Raw genomic sequence first — 16,239 nt, forward strand, 5'->3', positions numbered from 1 at the left:
CGGCCAAGAACCATCCTGCTACCTCACAGTCTAACAGACTCACTGGATTCCCAGCCTGATCCAGTTCCTGTTGCTGTCCCAGCATCGCCCAAGCCCTGTTCCAGTCTTATCCTTTATTTCTCTGACATTGCTCCAGCCCAGTTACTGATCCACTCCAGCCTTGTGTCCGCTTCCTGATTCCCCCGCCCCCACCCCCCCCCCAAAAAAAAAAACCTTCTCAGGTTTGATCTTTGGCCTGTAGTTGGATTCCAGCTGTGGTACTGATTTGGCTTGTCCACAGACTCTGACCGTCTGGTTTTGACCTCTGGCCTTCACCTGGACTCTGGCTGTGGTCCTGATTTTTGGCTTGTGTATGAACTCTGATCTCAGTTCTGACCCTGGCCTGTCTGCAGATCTCAGTTCCAGTGCTACCCTTGGCCCAGTCCTGACCCTACATCTGGTTTTGACCTCTGTTCCAATCACTAGGCCTGATGACCAGGACACAGTGCCTGACTGTCAGTCTAGGAAAGGGATTCAAATTTTACACTGAGGTTGAATGTCCTCAGTGTGTCAAGTTGCATGAGAAGTGCATAGATGACCTGAGAAAATCTCATGGGTGGTCGATACAAGGGCCTGCACCAGTGTGTAATAATCACCATCCACATGGGAGCCAAAGTCTCACAGTCACAGACGTCGGTGAGTCCAGTGCCAGGCTAGACAGCAATACCTTCAGCTTTGATAGAGGAAGTGGATAGACTCTCTTACAGCCATGGTGTTACACACATTAATTTTCCATTGTAATATGGAATTTGATTAGTGCACCCCATCTTTACAAGCACTACTCGTAAACATCAGCTTGGCCTGAAATTCATTTTGCTATATTACCCAACTCATGGTTACTGTAATCTATATAAACAGTCTTCTGTTGCTAGCAGGGAACAGATTAGGAGAGATGCTTATAAGGATGTGTAGGAATTTGCAAAATGCCTTTCCTCTCAAGTGTCCCACAGAACAGCCTTCCGCACTTCGGTCCCTGAGCCCAGGAGAGAGAAGAGACTTCTCCCTCCATATGCCCTTGAAGGTGCACATCAACCAAAGGGTGTGAGGAGGAAATGTATCCCTATTCCCTCTAGCACTGGCCCATAGAGCAGATGAGGCTCATGGAAGAAAGTTATCTGTGCCATTCTATAGGGAACTCTTTCCTAAGTTACACCTTTCCTAAGTTACCAAATAGACTAGTAGCTACATTCCACAAATGTTCTTCTGTGAGCATATCTGAATGAGTAAGTACCCCTTTAATGTTAAGGAAATAACTTTATGTGTGCCACCTTTTGTATATCTGTCTCTAGGGGCATGACATGTCACTTCACTGGTGGCAAAGGAACCAGAGTTGGTAGAAGAGGTGGAAAGGTACTGGCTAGATATAGTCGGCCTGACCTCTACACATAGCATTGGCTCTGGAAACAAAATTCTTGACTGAGGGATGTCTCTTTCCTACTCTGGAGTGGCCCCTCGTGAGAGGCCCTGGATGGACGTGGGGATACTCACAAGTCCCCAACTGGGTGCTGTGCAGTTGGAGTTTGTCCCAGTAGATGAGAGGGTTGCCTTGCTGAGACTTCGTGTCTTAGAGGAAAAAACTGACTGTTTGTGCCTAGTCGCCTAATAGCAGTTCAGAGTACTCCACTTTTCTGGAAACAGTGGGATCGGTACTTGATAGTGCCATCTACCAACAATGTAGTTCTACTGGGGGACTTCAACACCCACATGGGGAATGATGGAGATACCCAGAGGAGAGTGTTGGAAGGAACAGCCTCCCTGATCTGGACCCAAGAGGTGAGTTGTTGTTGGACTCCTGTGCTAATCATGGATGGTCCACAATGAACACCATGTTTGAACAAAAGATTGCTCATAAATGTACTTGGTAGTGGAGCACCGTGGGCCGAAGTTCGATGATTGACTTCATAGTCATCTCATCGGACCTAAGGTCATATGTTTTGGACACCTGAGCAAAAAGGCGGGCAGAGTTGTCAGTCGATCACCAGTTAGTGGTAAGTCAGATCTGACGCATGGGACCCCAGCTTAGATAGACATGGGAGGCCCAAACAATCAGTGCAGGTCACCTGAGAATATCTGGTGGAGGACCCTGTGTGGAAAGACTTCAATTCCCACCTCCAGAAGAACTTTTCCTTGGACATTGAGTCTGAGTGGACCATGTTCTGGGCCTCAATCATTGAGGCAGCCACAAAAAGCTGTGGCCTGAAAGCAGTTGGTTCCCATCAGGATGGCAACCAGTGGTGAGGGAAGCTGTCAAGGTGAAGGAGGACTTCTGAGAAATGCTCATGAACCGGATTCTTGATATGGCTAAGAGGTACTGGCTAGCTAAGAGAGCTGTGGCAGTTGTTGAAGCGAAAGCCTGGGCTTGGGAGGAGTTTGAAAAGCCCATGGAGAATGACTACCGAATGGCCTCAAAGATGTTCTGGAAAACCCATTCAGTGCCTTAGGATGGACAGGGGTGACATTGCCCAGTCTGGTCCGAGCAAAGGTAGTGAAACGCTGACCTTGACTGAGGAGATTGTTGAGAAGTGGAAGAAGCGCTTTGAGGAACTTCTCAACCCAGTGGGCATGCCATTCTTTCAGGAGGCAGTGCTGGAAACCTCCGGTGAGATTGGATCCATTTCTGTTGTTGAGATCGCTAAAGCAGTTGAGTGTTTTCATAGTGGTAAGGCAGCAGGGGTGGATGAGATTTGTCCAGAGATGTTGAAATCATTGGACAACGTTGGGGTATTGTAGTTCATGCACCTCTTAATGATGCATGGAAGGCAGGTGCAGTGTCTCTGGACTGGCAAACCAGGATGGTGGTCCAAATCTTTAAGAAAGGAGACCAGAGAGTATGTTCCAACTACAGGGGGATCACACTCCTTACGCTCCCCAGCAAAGCCTATACCAGGGTGTTGGAGAAGAGGCTACACCCATTATTTGAACCTCAGACCCCAGAGGAACAATGAAGATTTTGGAACAATGGACCAGCTCTTTGCTCTCTTGCAGATATTTGAGGGGTCATGGGAGTTGGCTAATCCAGTCTATTTTTATTTTGGAGAAGGCATATGACCGTGTTCCCGGAGATGTTTTGTGGGGAGTGTTGCAGGAGTATGAGGTGCCAGTGCCGCTTTTTGCATGCTATCTGGTCCCTTTATTCTAGGAGTGAGAGTTGTGTTTGTATTCTTGGCATTAAGTCGAGTTAATTCAAGGTGGGTGTTGGACTCTGCTAAGGGTGCGTCTTGTCCCCATTCCTGTGCGTGATTTTCATGGACAGGATATCAAGGCGCAGTTGAGCTGTGAAGCACATCCGGTACTGGGATTGTTTGCAGATGATGTCCTTCTTGCTTCTTAGAATCATAGAATCATAGAATATCAGGTTGGAAGGGACCTCAGGAGGTCATCTAGTCCAACCCCCTGCTCAAAGCAGGACCAATCCCCAATTAAATCATCCCAGCCAGGGCTTTGTCAAGCCTGACCTTAAAAACTTCTAAGGAAGGAGATTCTACCACCTCCCTAGGTAACGCATTCCAGTGTTTCACCACCCTCCTAGTGAAAAAGCTTTTCCTAATATCCAACCTAAACCTCTCCCACTGCAACTTGAGACCATTACTCCTTGTCCTGTCATCTTCTACCACTGAGAATAGTCTAGAACCATCCTCTTTGGAACCACCTCTCAGGTAGTTGAAAACAGCTATCAAATCCCCCCTCATTCTTCTCTTCTGCAGACTAAACAATCCCAGTTCCCTCAGCCTCTCCTCATAAGTCATGTGTTCCAGACCCCTAATCATTTTTGTTGCCCTTCGCTGGACTCTCTCCAATTTTTCCACATCCTTCTTGTAGTGTGGGGCCCAAAACTGGACACAGTACTCCAGATGAGGCCTCACCAATGTCGAATGGAGGGGAATGATCACGTCCCTCGATCTCTGGCTATGCCCCTACTTACACATCCCAAAATGCCATTGGCCTTCTTGGCAACAAGGGCACACTGTTGACTCATATCCATCTTATCGTCCACTGTCACCCCTAGGTCCTTTTCCGCAGAACTGCTGCCTAGCCATTCGGTCCCTAGTCTGTAGTGGTGCATTGGATTCTTCCGTCCTAAGTGCAGGACCCTGCACTTATCCTTGTTGAACCTCATCAGATTTCTTTTGGCCCAATCCTCCAACCTGTCTAGGTTCCTCTGTATCCTATCCCTATCTGCCATCGTATTTACCAGTCCTCCTAGTTTAGTATCATCCGCAAATTTGCTGAGAGTGCAATCCACACCATTCTCCAGATCATTTATGAAGATATTGAACAAAACCAGCCCGAGGACCGACCCTTGGGGCACTCCACTTGATACCGGCTGCCAACTAGACATGGAGCCATTGATCACTACCCATTGAGCCCAACAATCTAGCCAACTTTCTACCCACCTTATAGTGCATTCATCCAGCCCATACTTCTTTAACTTGCTGACAAGAATACTGTGGGAGACCGTGTCAAAAGCTTTGCTAAAGTCAAGAAACAATACATCCACTGCTTTCCCTTCATCCACAGAACCAGTAATCTCATCATAGAAGGCGATCAGATTAGTCAGGCATGACCTTCCCTTGGTGAATCCATGCTGACTGCTCCTGATCACTTTCCTCTCGTGTAAGTGCTTCAGGGTTGATTCCTTGAGGACCTGCTCCATGATTTTTCCAGGGACTGAGGTGAGGCTGACTGGCCTGTAGTTTCCAGGATCCTCCTTCTTCCCTTTTTTAAAGATTGGCACTACATTAGCCTTTTTCTAGTCGTCCGGGACTTCCCCCGATCGCCATGAGTTTTCAAAGATAATGGCCAATGGCTCTGCAATCACAGCCGCCAACTCCTTTAGCACTCTCGGATGCAATGCATCCGGCCCCATGGACTTGTGCACGTCCAGCTTTTCTAAATAGTCCCTAACCACTTCTTTCTCCACAGAGGGCTGGCCACCTACTCCCCACGCTGTGTTGCCCAGCGCAGCAGTCTGGGAGCTGACCTTGTTGGTGAAGACAGAGGCAAAAAAAGCATTGAGTACATTAGCTTTTTCCACATCCTCTGTCACTAGGTTGCCTCCCTCATTCAGTAAGGGGCCCACACTTCCCTTGGCTTTCTTCTTGTTGCCAACATACCTGAAGAAACCCTTCTTGTTACTCTTAACATCTCTTGCTAGCTGCAGCTCCAGGTGTGATTTGGCCCTTCTGATTTCATTCCTACGTGCCTGAGCAACATTTTTATACTCTTTCCTGGTCATTTGTCCAATCTTCCACTTCTTGTAAGCTTCTTTTTTATGTTTAAGATCCGCAAGGATTTCACCGTTAAGCCAAGCTGGTCGCCTGCCATATTTACTATTCTTTCGACACATCGGGATATTGATGGAATCCCTCAATAGGGATTCTTTGAAATACAGCCAGCTCTCCTGGACTCCTTTCCCCCTCATGTTATTCCCCCAGGGGATCCTACCCATCAGTTCCCTGAGGGAGTCGAAGTCTGCTTTCCTGAAGTCCAGGGTCCATATTCTGCTGCTTATCTTTCTTCCCTGTGTCAGGATCCTGAACTCAACCAACTCATGGTCACTGCCTCCCAGATTCCTGTCCACTTTTGCTTCCCCTACTACTTCTTCCCGGTTTGTGAGCAGCCGGTCAAGAAAAGCTCTCCCCCTAGTTGGCTCCTCCAGCACTTGCACCAGGAAATTGTCCCCTACATTTTCCAAAAACTTCCTGGATTGTCTGTGCACCGCTGTAGTGCTCTCCCAGCAGATATCGGGATGATTAAAGTCGCCCATGAGAACCAGGGCGTGCGATCTAGTAGTTTCTGCGAGTTGCCGGAAGAAAGCCTCATCCACCTCATCCCCCTGGTCCGGTGGTCTATAGCAGACTCCCACCACTACATCACTCTTGTTGCTCACACTTCTAAACTTAATCTTCAGACTGTGGTCTCTGATGTGCGCTTGAACGTTTCGCTGCAGAGTGTGAAGCAGTTGGGATGAGAATCAGGACCTCCAAATAGGAGGTCATGGTCCTGTCCTGGAAGAAAGCAGACTATTCTCTCCAGATTAAGAGAGAGCAGCTGACCTTAGTGGAAGAGTTCAAGTATCTAGGGGTCTTGCTCACAAGTGATGGTGAGAGGGAAATTGACCAGCACATTGGTGCAGCAGCAGTGATGTGGGTGCTGTACCAATCCATGGTGGTGAAGTGGGAGCTGAGTTCTCAGACAAAGCTCAATCTATGTCCCCATCCTCACCTGTGGTCATCATCTTTGGGCAATGCCAAAAGGACGAGATTGCAGGTATAAGCAGTGGAAATTAGGTTTCTCTGTAGGGTGGCTGGGTTTACTCTCTGAGACAGGGTAAGGGGCTTGGCTATTCAATAGAGCCTTGGAGTAGAGCCACTACTTCTCCAGATTGACAGGGGCCAGCTGAAGTGGTTTGGGCACCTGATAAGGATGCCCCCTGGGAAGCTTCCTTTGGAACTCTACTGGACATGTCCCACTGAGAGGAGGCCCCAAGGGTGACCCAGGACATGCTGGAGGGATATATCTCCTGGTTGGCCTGAAAACACTTGGGAATTCCCCAGGAGGAGCTGGAATCTGTTGGGGAGGACAGGGAAGTCAGGTCCTCCCTACTCTCAATGCTGCAACCATAACCCTCACCAGGAAAAATGGCATAAAGGAAAAAGAAGACCTTTTTGTATTTCCTACATAAACCATTATACAGGCATGTCTGGGGGGGGGGGGGGTTACCTATAAATATGATTTTCTTGAAACTCAGGTATCATTCAAAACATTTGGTAATTAGTTGGCATTGATCTAACTGTCTGGAAAATTATATTATGTCTGTGCTTTTCCTAATAATCCATAAAAGAAAAATAATTTCAGTTCAGTTTAGACTTGCTCTGTGTTCTACGCCTCACACAAGTCCTTTAGTGAGGTGTGTTAAGCCACATTCCAGAAATACATTCTTTAATGACATTTTTGCCAACACTGAGAACAAGCTGATGAAACAAATTTTAATATCACTGTTATCCCATGTTTGCCATCTGTTTCTATACTAGTCTGCTTAGGTGATTTGGCTCTGTTATGTAAGATCATTGTTCAAGCCTCTTTGAGAAAAGACAAAACGAAGATGTAGATAAATCAATAGATTAAACCACAGATCATTATGGAGTCATCCTGGGACTGAATTACCTTTCTGTTGACACACACATTCTTCATCTTCATAACCTACGGAATATTTTCTAATCATTTTAGATTTACTGTTTGTTAGCACAGAAGCAGATGATTTCAGTGATCTCCAGCAGTGATCTCAAGACTTGTTTCTCTGCTGCCCATCTCACCATCTATTTTTGCTGTACTATGTTTTTAAAGTAAATGTGGTTAATATTGTCTCTACAATGGGAGACTGCTAAAGGGTTCTTGCTTTGACTTTCCAAAAGTGGTCACTCCGCAGCAGGAACAATTTCACCAGAAAGGGTTTGGAAAGTTATGAGCAGGTGGAAATGTCATTATGGTGGAAGCTGCTTTGCAACCTTAAATATATTAAGGTGGGGTTGACCTTTTGCTCAAAGTCTTCAGTATGAGGAAATATGTAGTTGCATGTCATCAGGAGGAATTGTGACTCAGAGTAATAATTCCTCCCCTTTCTCAAGGAGAATAATTCACTAGAGCACTTCACCAATTGCAGCATATCCCTGATCAGCCTGGCTGGAACACTGAAGAGGTGGAGCCTTGGTTTCATGTTCTCCTTGTGACTCTTTCCACTTCTTTCCTGCCCACTAGTGAGTTGGGGGGCGGGGGCGTGGCATACCAGGCATTCAGCCCTTTCTCTCTATCCATTGGCACCTACACCCAAACTCAATATTCAGGGAGCCCTAATGCAACCAAGCAGGAGCAAATAGGGAGTGGCCTTCCTCCCACCTGCAGCTGCATTAGAAACAGTAAGAATCCTGCCCTCAAAATTGTACCAGTTACCCACAATCATAATTTAGAATTATTTTCTTTATTTGTGTAATTAAAACTGTTTCATGCATTAACAAACTAGAAGACATTTGGGGTGGGAGCATATGAAAATACAGATAAATCCTATTCATGGGACTGGGACAGGAAAGTGTGTGTGTGCGCGCTCCCGCACAAATCTGCTGAACATCACTGGGAGAATAGACGTCAATATGTGAGGTAGGAACAATGTAGAGCATTAGTAGGTAAATTTCCAGGGCATATCAGTAAGGAACACAAAGGTTGTAATAAGGAAGCTAAGATAAAGGACAGAGCATGAAGTACTATAACCCAAATAATATCTCACACAGGCTATGTCTATACTATGAGCTACAGGTGTGATTCCCAGCTTGCATGCACATACTCGCGGTAGCTCAGTAAGCGCTAGCATGAGTATGTGTATAACTAGGTATGCATGAGTATGTGTATAACTAGGAGTGTAGCCATGGGCAGCAGCATCAATAGTGGCATGGTTAAGCCCTGCTAAGCACATACCCACAGGGTTCATAGAATCATAGAATATCAGGGTTGGGGAAGGGACCTCAGGAGGTCATCTAGTCCAACCCCCTGCTCAAAGCAGGACCAATCCCCAATTTTTGCCCCAGATCCCTAAATGGCCCCCTCAAGGATTGAACTCACAACCCTGGGTTTAGCAGGCCAATGCTCAAACCACTGAGCTATCCCTCCCCCCTGGGTGCTGGCAGATTTGTCATGGGCTTTGCTAGGCTGTGCTGCTGCTGCCTGAACTACCATGTCTATGCTACTATTTATACTTGTGCTAGCTCTCATCAAGCTAGCAGATGTGTATGGAAGCTGGAAAATCCACTCTTGCTTGCAGTGTAGCTGTAACCTTAAATTCAACTTTTCTGGGCTATTTTTTTTTATGAAATGCTTCTTACTAAGGTATTTAATTTCTCTAGCCACAGTAATATGCTAAGACAAATTTTCACAATGGACGTGACATTGGCTAGTTGCAGTTTTCTTTTGTGAAAAGGACAACAGTCTGAGAGAGAGTTTCCGACGTGGTCTCAATCAGCTACAATTGTAAGCCTATCAACGAGTATTCTGTATCAATAGACTCTGGAGCAGACCAACTGCCTGTTCTAGATAAAGAGTAAATCTTCCAGATATAAAATCTTTGATTTGTTCTGACAGGAATGGGTCGTATGCAATAAGCACATTCTTAGGATTAACTGTTTTTACTGCCAAACTAGTAATAGTGACAAACTTGGCTTATGTAAATCACTTTGCATTCAGTTTAAATTAGACTGTTGGGATATCATTCATTTCATTTAATAGATCTTCTGCCAAGAATGAAACTCTCCAAATTAATAGAGATGAAGGAAATCATATTTCAACAGGTTTAAAAAGAAAGTAAAATTAAAACTAGGAATACATTGAAAAACTAATTTATTGTTTAAATTTTACATTTTTAAAATGACTACTGCTAGTGATCAAACTAGCAGACAAAAGCAGCATCACCATGGTCCTCAAATGTGATGACTACGTTAAGGAGGCCAACCGACAGCTCTCCGACAACACCAACTATAAAGAACTCAAAGAAGACCCTGCACCACAGTTTACCCAGGAATGCAGGGAGATCATCAAATCCTTCTCCAAACAACTGAAAGGATATGTCTACACAGTAATATAAGCCCAGGCCTCTCCCGTGTTTAATTATTCGTGTCAAGCCAGGCCTACATTCCTCTGCCTGCCTGATATATATATTTGTTCCATTTGCATTATTTCTAGTTTGTATCTTTTTTCCTAAAGTTTATTACCCAACAACACATTTCCAAGACCACAGTAGCTGTAATTATTTGAACCACCATAGATACTAGGCTCAAAGTCTGAACCAGGGGTGCAAGCTCACTGTCTATGATATGGCCCACCAGGGTGTAATTCCCCATTATAAGATTGCACTGCCTTTAAAGCATTATTTTGTCATTTAACTTTGTATTTTAATTACATTATAAAAAACTCGTACTATGTTTTCTTTATTTATTACCACAGGAAATTTAGGTGTGAAACAGCACAGAGGACAATTAAAATAACACATCCTGGGTGCAGACCATCAACAAAGCCATTTAATTAGCTTCAAAATCCTTAATTTTTTTTGAATGAATTTATAAGGCCAGGTCTGGACTATGGAAAATGTAGGTAAGGGTGTGTGTGTGTGTGTGTGTTTTAATCAAGTTAGGTAACTAAGTGGTTTTTCAAGTTGGTTTGCTAACTCAATTTTACAAAGCATCTTTTTCCTAATCTAGACAGACCATAAGAGTTTTTTTTAAAGATAGATAGATAAATAAATAAATAAACAGAATTGTGCATTAAAATCAACATGGCACATATTAAATGGATTAATAACTGGCTAATTGACAGGTCTCAATGTAATTGGAAATGGGGAATTACTGAGTGAGTGTTTATCAGGTTTTGGCCCAAGGCTATTTAACACTTTTTATTAAATGACCTGGAAGAAAACATAAAACCATCACTGATGAAGTTTGTAGATGACATAAAGCTTGAGGGAGTGGTAAATAATGGAAAGGATAAGTCACTGATACAGAGCAGTCTGGATCTCCTGATAAGATGAGCACAAGCAAATGTTGTGTGTTTTAATGTAGCCAAATGTAAGTTATACATCTAGGAACAAAGAATGTAAGCCCTACTTGCAAGATGAGGGAATCTATCTTGGGAAGCAGTGACTCTGAAAATGACTTTGGGTTTATGGTGGATAATCTGCTGAACATAAGCTCCGAGTGTGAAACTGTTGCCAAAAGAGCTAATGCGATCCTTGAATATATACAAACAGGAGAATCTTAAGTAGAAGCAGAGAGGATATTTTACCTCTGTATTTGGCACTGGTGTGAGCTGCTGAAATACTGTGCCCAGTTCTGGTGTCCACAATTCAAGAAGGATGTTAATAAATTGGAGAAGGTTCAGAGAAAAGTCATGAGAAATATTAAAGAATTGTAAAACATGACTTTTATAGTGATAAGCTACATAGATTTTAGGTCTTTGATTCTAACAAAGAGAAGGTTAAAGAGTGACTTGATCACAGTCTATATGGGAAACAAATATTCAATAATGGGCTCTTCAGTCTAGCAGAGAAAGATATACCACGATCCAATGGCTGAAAGTTGAAGCTAGACAAATTCAATTGTAAATAAAGCACACATTTTTAACAATGGGGTAATTAACAATTGCAACAACTTACCAAGTTTTGCGGTGCATTCTCCATAACTAGAAATTTTAAAATCGAGATTGGATGTTTTTCCCCCCTAAAATAGCATAAAAAGGAATTATTTGGGGGAAGTTCTATACCCTGTGTTATACAGGAGATCAGATTAGATGATCCCTTCCATCTATGAATCAAACCTGTCAATATCAGAACTGGTCAGAAATTTTGGCAATTTTTTATCAAACTTCTTCCGAAAACTTTTGCTGTTTTTGTTCAACCACTTCAGTGAATATCTACATTCAGTCCTTTGAAATGCCAGTCACTCAGTACTTATCTAAATAAACATTACCATCTCTCTGACTAAGGATTTTCTATAGTAGCCTTCACAGCAGTATTCAAATTAGATCTGGCTAACAAGCTCCTAGTGGAGTTCATGGAGTCTTCTGCTCTTCTAATTTGCTTGGGTATAGGAAACTCTGCTTGGGGATGTTGGGAACTGCTGGGGTTGTGGGGCGTAGAGAGAGAGAGAAAGTGTGTATGTGTGCACGATAGTTAAAATAAGTTAGTCTGGTTAGAGTGAGAAAGCTTTATCAAAGTGCACTCTAATGGTGGCAGATTGTAATTAGTCTCATGTCCACTGGAAACTCTTCCCACAGTTGAGCCCCCTTGACCAAGAATATTTTTATGTTTTCTTTTTACTCATGAGTCATTACCAATTATAGGCCTTTACAGTGAATTGTTTAGAAAAAGAGTATACTCAATGGTCTTTACTAAAACATGGAATGTGTTTACATGATAATTACTGTTGCTTAATTATATTTTGTTTTTAATTGTAATAATGTCCTAACAAGAGCAGCAACTAAGATGGTCCTTTATCATGCCAAGGCATTTCAAGATGTTTTCTTTAAAGTTACATAACAGTCTGTGGTGGTGCTATAAAAATTCAAAGAAAAGGGAAAACCAGCAAGTCTTCAATTAGACTTGAAAGATTGAGAAAGTGGTGACTTGCCTGTCAGATATGTGCAAGGAATTCTTTAATGAAAGTGCTAATTAGCTAAATTAATGACCATCCAGTATGGCCTGTTCAGATACTGCTAAGAGTAATGTACTAGCATAAGATGACTCTTCATGAGTAATTTAGCTGACTTGTGGCAGTGCATATATTGACCTAATCTCCCAGTACTTAGTCATTGAAGATTACTTCCTCTCCTTCCCAGATACATGCCTTTCTCTGTCTCATGTTGCAGCCTTTTCTGGCCAGGCCAGAATAACTAGCAATTTAACACTAGGAACTAGCTGCTGCTCCTTAACTCACTATATGTAGCAATGCTGAGAAATTCCCTCAACCATCAATCAGTGATTGAATGAAATACCTGTACTATACTCAGTGACCTGCTGGAATAAGTAATGAGGCTGCAAACCAGAAGCTCAAACTTCATTGTCTAATAGTGGTTCAGAATATTACCACATGTTCTTTAAAGACGTAGAGCTGGTCAAAAGTGCCACTTCCTGCAAATCAACATTTTGTCATGGAAATGTGTCAATTTAAATAACATGTCGTTTAGAAAAATCAAAATGAAGCATTTTGGAAAGACATGAAATTCAAAATGAATTTTCATTTCAAAATTTTATATAATGAATTCTAATATGATGTCAAGGAAAGTCAAAGTTGAAAGAAATTAACCCCAAACAAAAAACATTTTTCCAAAGTTTTGTTTCATAGGACATTTCAGAAATCTGAGATTTCATCCTGATTAAGAATGAAAACAAATAGCAAAATCATGGACTTTCCTGAAAAATGGTTATTCCTTTTTTCATGCAGCTCTAGCAAAAAACATATTTTGACTCTCATTCCCAATCAAATATTTTATATTATGCATTTTTAATACTACATGAATGGCTTAAAAAAACAAACAAATCACATCAGTACTTCAGCTGTGATAAAAACTACAGAACTGATTCTTTTTCTACTAATCTCTCTGCTCCTATGCTGAATTCAGATCCTAGTCCCGAGGATTAGGGTCATAGGACCTGATTCTTCATTGTTTGACACATTGCATAGTGATTTACAGCTGACCTTTCTTACAGGAACATCCCCTACTCTGGGGACAGGTAGTTAAAATTGCTGTAGAGCTACCATTGGTTCCTTAAGAAATCTCATTGGGGGAATCCTAAGGTAGTTAACTCAGCTAGCTTTGTCACTGCTTTATGTCAGTGGTACAGAAGAAATCAGCCAAGCAGAGGCTAGGATCTGGCCCTGGAATTTTAAATCCATACAAAAGGCCACTTTGTGGGCTAACGCCCTGAACATATTCTGAGAAAGAAAGCCTTATTTGACCTACAGGAGCTAAAAATGTCCAAAAGTAAAATTAAATCAAGCAAAAAAAGCACAAACCTTCTACCCCTACCTTTTTAATAATGTTATATCATTTTTAAAATTTTGGAATTATTAAATAGCTTAATTCTTAAGAGCCAAATACGTAGCCCACTTTTGCAAGTGATAGAAAAAGATTATAAAATAAAATGGGATATATTTGGTGTAAAACACATACACACAGAGTAATGTGGTGTTTGCAGATCTGGTCTCAACTCTGATTTTGCAAATTTTAGCCTGGAGTGAAATTTTAGATAAACTAGATAATTCTCCACAGTGGGATTAATTTTTATGTAATCACGGCTGCCGAATCCTGCGGAAAGCCAAAAAGTCTGACAGTTTGCAACGCATAATAACATGCAGGAAAAAAATCAGTTATTGAATTATACAGCAGTATTGATTGGGTAATTAATTTTAATATTTAATTTAATGAAGGTTCTGTGGTGTTGTTTTCCTCCCAGGCAATTTAGGTGGCTGCTATAATCTGCTGTAGCATCCAATAATTGAGAAGCTTTGCTCTGTCCCCTCTTGCAAAAATCCAGGAGCTTTACTATGTCTGTTCCTTCAGGCTACTGTTAGAGGGACAGCACGGGGCACTTTCTGCTTCCTCCTCCTCCTTTTTATCAATAGGGCTCTAGTCGTCTCTGTGTGGTTGCTGGGAGCAGGTAGAAAGGTTACCTCCTGCATAGATACAACCACCAAAGGAGAGGGAGGCATGATCTCCCCCAATGTTTTACCATCCTTTGTTCCCCTTAGTGTATTTGTAAGACTAATATATACTTGCTCATGGTCCCCACACAGCAGGGGTGTGTGTATGGAGGGGCACATGGAGGGAATTGAGCAGGCCACTTACTGGAGGCTGAAGGAGGTGTTACCCCTTTTGATCAAAGTGGTTAGTCAAAGTTCAGGGCCCGAGTTGGGAGGAGAAAGTGACAGTGGATTCTGGTACCTTTGATGCAATCTTCTTTATTTACAAAGATTGTACAACATCCTGTTTCTCCAAACATAGGAGGAACCAAACAACAGGGGATTGGTGCTGCAAGCAAGGAAGCTAACTCTTTCATTCAGCTTGTTCAGGCTGTGAGAGTCTCTTTCCTTCTGCATCATTCTATCTTCCTACTCCTGGTCCTGTGATACTTCATCTTGTGCCGTCTCTCTCTCTCTCACACGCATACACAGATCAAAACAGTTCCACCAATCAAAATCCTAGCCACAGGTTTTGAAGCCCTTTGAGCCGTGTGATTCATGTTTTCCATGTGCCTATGTTTTTGGGTGCTACTGCTACTGTTCCAGCCACCTGGATACAATGACTCAGTTACATGTACTCTGAATGTAAGGCCATGGCCACATCTGTCCCACTACAACAAGGTTTCACCCAGCCCATAACAGAGGTTCATATGCATCATCACGAGGGAAGAGAAATGACTGCTGATGGATAGTTCAGATATTTTTCGGGGGGAGGGAGAAGTAGGGGCATGAAAAATTGCCACTGGTGGGGTGAGAGAGGATTATAAATGCAAAGGGGGCTTTGTAGGATTGGGGCCTGTAGTTGGGCAAACTTATTTCGGGTTCTTTCTTGATGATGATTTTTGTTTTATTAAACAAAGGCTTTAAGTGTGTGTGAAGGCTAAGTGTGTGTGATTTTGCATGTGTTTATACGGACTTGTTACTCATTTATCCGGTTTACTGGCCAATCGGCACACAGCTCTGCTGACTATTGTTTACGTGAATTGTGTTGTAGCTGTTTGTACTTCTAGAATATCAATCTTTTGTGGCAGGGACCTTGTCTTCTAGTGCTGTTGTTTCTTTGTAGCACTTTAGATTAATTAATTATAGGAGGAATAATACTGTCACTTTTCTCTTTATTCTCCAGCCTCCCACTATTGACTCTCTCCAGACCTGTACAATGCATGCCTATCCTCATGAAGAAATTTTCGAGATGAAAAATAATATAATTAAGTATAACATTATGTAAAGCCCCAAGGTGGCACTCCAACTACACAACTCTTCCACTAAGTCCATCTACCCCAGTCCACCAATTACCCACACACATTCCATCAATTCCTACCCTCTTCCCTCATTAATTCACCCCCTTCAACTCTAGCCTCCAACAAGTCCATTCAATCCTTTCCCATCAACTCCTTTGTTCCCTTTCCCCCAGCCCCTTACACATTTTTCATAAGTACTTAAATATTCATAGCAAGAAGGACTTGAATTTGGGTCTCCCACAGCCCAGAGGCATGCCCTAACCCCCGGGCTATAGAGTCATTCTCGTGTGGTCTGGCCCAAAGAATATTTAATTATTTATACAAAGTGGAATGACATCAACAGAAGAGATTGAGAAAGACACACACACCCCAGAATATCCTATTGATTAGTGGCATTCTCCTAAAAGGAAGGTAATGTGGGGTGAGCTCCCCTTCCTCCAAATCAAGTAGAGAGAATTTGAACCTGGATCTCCCACGCATCCAGCCTAAGTACTCTAACCACTGGTCTAAAGTTTATTGGGTTGGGGGAAGCACCACCAACTCCTTCTCAGTTTTCTGGTGAGAAAGGGTGTATGCACTTATCTCCAGGAGAGGGTTCATGGTTGAGAATCCCAAGTGGAGATGCACACCTCCCTTCAATCTGAATTTAGGCACCTAAATCCCTTTGAAGGCCACACTCCTCT

Source organism: Chelonia mydas, chromosome 1, assembly GCF_015237465.2.
Source record: "Chelonia mydas isolate rCheMyd1 chromosome 1, rCheMyd1.pri.v2, whole genome shotgun sequence".
Lineage (NCBI taxonomy): Eukaryota > Metazoa > Chordata > Testudines > Cheloniidae > Chelonia > Chelonia mydas.